At 34.7% G+C, this 5,332-nt stretch overlaps 1 long non-coding RNA gene across 1 annotated transcript; it reads right to left on the bottom strand.

The window, feature by feature from the left end:
* Nucleotides 1-220: 220 nt before the first annotated feature.
* LOC111399498 lies at nt 221-1,852 on the bottom strand. The gene is made up of 2 exons (XR_002703696.1): nt 1,538-1,852; nt 221-1,377 (listed from the first exon to the last, which is right to left on the bottom strand). It is a non-coding gene; the product is annotated as an uncharacterized LOC111399498 (long non-coding RNA).
* Between the last annotated feature and the right edge of the window lie 3,480 nt (nt 1,853-5,332).

Raw genomic sequence — 5,332 nt, 5'->3', positions numbered from 1 at the left:
TGTTTGATCCAGCCATTGAAGACTTCATCTTTGTAGGTAATAAGGTTGGCCACCCTTCTCCTTACAAAGCGGTAAATGACATCCTTGCATGATGGATAACATCATGTCAAGGGCTTCCTGTATGGTGAAATGTTCATCCATGCAAGGAATAATATAAGCTCTCTGATGATAGGTGTATATATAACATGGTTGAAGCATAAGCAAAACTTTGAAAGATAGGTAGCTGTAATGTAGAGGCATGATGAGCTTTCTATAGATAAATGCAACTATAATGCAATAACTCATATGGTAGGGCATCTCGTGAAGTGATGAATAAATATAAAGTTTGTGGCTTGTCTCAAACTATCGAAGACTTATAAGAAGGCCTCAAAAAGACGAGGTCTTATAGCTGAGCTCGACGATAATGAAGGGCGAGGGATAATCATCTCGCAAAGCTAGGAATAAACATCAGGCAAAGTGAAGAATAGACATCCCGCAAATAGCTCTCAAATTATCGGAGTCTTATAAGCTATCTTGGATAGATGAGGTCTTACAGCTAAGTTCAATGATAGTAAGAGACGAGGAATAAACATCTTGCGAAGTTAAGAATAAGCATCCGACGAGGCGAGAAATAAACATCCCACGAATATCTCTCGAACTATCAAAGCCTTATAAGCAGCCTCAAATAGACAGGGCTTATGGTTAGGCTCGACGATAGTAAAAGGTGAGGAATAAGCATCTCGTGAAGCCAGAAAATGCTCCTTTTGCAAGGTCAAACACGTCTGACTAGCTAGAAAGTTGCTTATTTTTCAAGGGCAAATGTTTCAAGATTCGACCTCTTCCTTTATTCCAGGAACAAGGACCACAAGGCACCACCTCTTCCTTTATTCAAGGAACAAGGAATTATAAAACTTTGCTTCTTCCTTTATTCAATGAACAAGGACTCCAACATACTGCCTCTTCCTTTATTTAAGTAATGAGGATTTATAAAATACTATCTCTTTTTTGTTCAAAGAACGAGGGCTTATAAAATGCTATCTTTGATAATAAGATATCCATGAGCTATGGCTCATCTTTGATAATAATAAGAAAACCATGAGCTAGCCTCGATTTATAAGAAATTCAAAAGCTAGAGTGCGAGGAATGATGGAAATCTCCTTTATCAATCAAGATTTGATATTTGGCCCAGCAAGATTCTTTTATGTTTGCCTCATAAATAATTGGGAGAAATTTCTTCACAAAACTTGATGAATCAGCAGTAATAATATGACTATCCATTACATGATCCAACATCAATGAATCTTTAATTTAGAGCAAAGCATTTCATCGAACAGTTTGCTTGCACTCTTACCAATCGTATTCCTCTGACATGAGTGAGTTTTGTAGCCCATCCACAACCTGAAATGAGCTCCTCATAATATTGGAATCAATAGAGAGCAGTAAATAGAAATTGAAAATTGATAAACGCAGCCCCAAGTGACTTTGTGTGGGAATTATTAAAATAGGTTATAGCCTCCATAAAGTCCCAAATTCAGTTTTGAAATAGTAGTTGGAATACCTCTAAATTTGCAACAAGTGTGGCTGAAGGGATGGAAATTAAAATTTAATACCATCTTTCTGAGACCGCAGTGCCGGTATATAGTCATTTCACATTCGTATACATTATAATTGGAAGAAGAAGTAATCGCCTTGGCCCCATCGAGAATTAAAAGGAAAAATTGTCCATAAATTGAAGTACACAACCTGGAAAACTATAGCATAATGAGAATCTATAACCTATAAGTCACTAATTTTCTACAATTGAAAGAGACGTCCCATGCTGGATAAATGGAGGCCAAAAGAATCTGTCAAATGAAGATGATTGTGATGAGCTCAAAATATCTACCTATCTATAGGATAAAGGGCCTGTTTACTTTAAATCAAAAGAGAAGTATGGGCCCAACTTGAAATAAAACTGAAGCCAACAACTGAAGCCCATATTTCTAGCCATTAATTCTTGAGGAAATTACAAAATGATAGGTGTTTAAAGACCGCTCGTCAAAATTCATATACAAAGTTTGATTAATCAAAAATCAGGTTGATAATTATATATTTTAATAATATTTTTATTATTATATTATAATTAATCAATCAGGCCATTTTATCCCAATACGGCAATACCATTTCCCCATTTCAAAACCTAATTGGCTGAATCTCTCTCTCCGCTCTCTTCACTCGCTGCTCTCCCTCATCCAAGTTCGCCGTCATCTGTCTGGCGAGACGAGAGCCACCGCTGTAGATTTGCCTTTTCTCCGGCAAGACAAACGCAGAGGTGTGTGTGGGGGCACTGCACGTGATCTGTGAAGAAGCATTGCGTCCCACCTCTTTCCTTCTCTCTATCGCCACCGCGAGAAACACTGCACGGTACACGTCAACACCTCTAACGTAGTCACGCACAGTGGCGTCATCAACCGTTGATGTTGTTTGTGGTGGTCGGGGTCTGGGTTGGTCTTGTGTGGAGTTTTAGGTAGTAGTAGTGGTTTGGGATTGTTTTGGTGTTGTTGGGGGGTTTTGCTGGCAGTGTTGGTGCATTTGGAGGTGTTGACGGTGGTGGTGGTCGACGTTGGTGATGGTGGTGCGTGGTAGGTAGGATACAGGCGGTAGACTGTAGTGGTGAGTTTGCGACGGACTGGTGTGATCCGTTTGTGGTGGCGTTGCTGGTGCGGTGAGGTGATGGTGGCATTTATCGTTATGCAAGTGGCGGCAAGGGGGTGATCGTGCAGGATTGATATTCTAATTAGCAAACCACAACTTCTTCGATGGAATTGTGATTATCCAGCCACCAATGTCCATGAATTTCTTGAATGTCCTATTTGTATCATTTTATGTACCTTCACAATTTTTATGTTATATATTTACATTTGTGTATAATTTACTTTCTAAATTTGATTTGGCATATTTATATTCAAATAGATCATACAAGAATGTTGCTACATCGAAGCAACAATCCATTTTTTTACTGAAGTCTTTGAATGTTTTGTAATTTTATTCTATATTTTAGATTTTTATCATTAGTCATGAATATCTTAAATGAATTTTGAATTTGAAGATTTATTATGTTGTTTGTAGTGATGATGTGTAGCTTAAGTAGATCAAGGCTTGAAGGCTGCAAAATTGACGATATAAAGCGTAATCATCATTTTTCTACATAATTTATCCTATATTTTTATAGATTTTGTGGGGTTTTCCCCTTGAAACTAGTAACAAGAATATTGTCTAAATGTACGAAATTGAGGGACTACATCAGGAATGTCAAAGCAATAGAGGAAAATCAAAATGTGCCATGTTGAGATGTGCGATTCAAAATTGCCAATTATATTAAATATAAAAATTCTTGCTCTCTCCATAGACAATCCAGAAAAATGTATAAATCTCATATAAATTTAGAGAAATTATTAATTAAGATAGTATTAATACTTTCAAAAATATTGTGCATATCATTTATTCAATACATAGGACGTGCAACGTGAGTGCTTACTATTAGTAGTCTTAAAAAGTCTATATTGAATACAACCAAAATCTTAAATTAATAAGAATCTTTAAAAATCTCAACTAAATACACCCTAAAGCAAAAAATGGAAATTTTCATAGGAGCAAAAAAAAAAAAGATTTTATATGGGAGTCATCTTGACTACATACACCCTAACAAAATCCTTTTGTATAATTTTCAAACATAAAGAATGTCTATGTAAATGCGTAATGCATGGGAGTCATCTCTATAATGTGCTATTTAAGTTTCAACGTAACATTTATATTGCTATAGATTTAAAAAAAATAAATAAATAAAGAAGGTACAACGTTTTTCTTCCTTTCCATTTCTTCAATGGGCGATTGATGATCCAAAATTCATTCTTTCAATTTCAATAATTAATTTAGTATTCATGGAGTTTTAGTTCCACGACTGATTAAAAATTTGGTAACTTAAACCATAGCTTGATGGGAGCTTATATATAGACGGATTCGGTCCCTAAGCTCAAATACAACAAACACTACAGAAAATACAGGATATACACCATCGAATTTCGAGTGTTGGAAAGTTTAGAAGCGCCTGACCTGGAAAATACAAAAGCTCATGTAACAACATCAATGTCCAAAGATACGACTCAATCCATGGGGCTCGATCCAAGTTATTCCTGCTAATTATTTTAGATCAATTGCATTCTTGTACTTGGTATCAGAGCAACCTATTACCTCTGCATTGGTATTTTTACGAGCAATTTGCAAAACTCTGTCTTTACAGGCTGATTTTTTTTAAATAAATTTAGATTTCCCTATAAAATAAATTTCTAGATTTATGTGTTTTTTAAACTTAAGATTTGCATTTTGGATGGTTGAATTTGAGGTGAGTTCTGACTGGGTCGATTTCGATCCGACTGGAGGTTGAAGACGACCACCTCTGTTTTCTACTCTTCTTCTACCGTTTGTAGAAAGTAAGCTATTTGAAATGATAAGCAAATATTAGGCCAATTGGAAATGATAAGTAAATATTTATAAGCCCAAGTGGAAATGATAAGGTATTTTAATTGGGTAATATTGAAATTGGACGTTTAGAAATAAGAGGAAATTAAGTCATACATCTGTTTTTTTAATAAATATTTAAAATATACTATGCAATTTTTTTTTAACCATAAATACTGGTTTTATATAGTAAAATAGAAATGTGAAAAATTAACCAAATCATATATGTCATTCATTACTTAGCTAATTTTACTCCAAAAAACGCGCATTTAAATTACGTTCCAACAAACATGCCCTTAAATGTTAAATTAATCACAAAATCCCTAAAATCGTGACCTTTCATATTTTAAACCAAAATATGCACCGATCTTCTCTCCCTTAAATCATCCACCAAGAAATTTCCTAAACCTAATCACTAATTCGTTCTTCTATAGATCTATCGTGAATACACACCATATCCAACATTTGACTCTCATTTTTTATTGATTAGGACTTTATCGCAGGTCTATGTAATTTGTATATATTTACATGCAAAATTTAATGAGAATGTGTAAATCCTGCATCTTTTAACAAAATATATATGTGTGTGTGTGTGTGTGTGAGCGCGCGCGCGCGCGACATGTCCAAAAAAAAAATTCATAATGTGAAAATCATAATGAAGCCATTATGAAATTATGTACGAAAATTTGTGTTCTTACTTCAATATAATTGTGCCTTGATATTCTCCGGAAATTCAATTTATTTCATAATAGTGTATGGGTATATGCAATCTGAAATGTGTTTAAAAAAAATATTTGCCATTTGATCATCTTACACAATGATGTTGAAGCCTATAACATTAGTATGAAATCACATG

This window comes from Olea europaea, chromosome 9 (genome assembly GCF_002742605.1).
Source record: "Olea europaea var. sylvestris chromosome 9, O_europaea_v1, whole genome shotgun sequence".
Classification (NCBI taxonomy): Eukaryota; Viridiplantae; Streptophyta; class Magnoliopsida; order Lamiales; family Oleaceae; genus Olea; species Olea europaea.
This window is presented reverse-complemented; position numbering and strand designations above follow the sequence as displayed.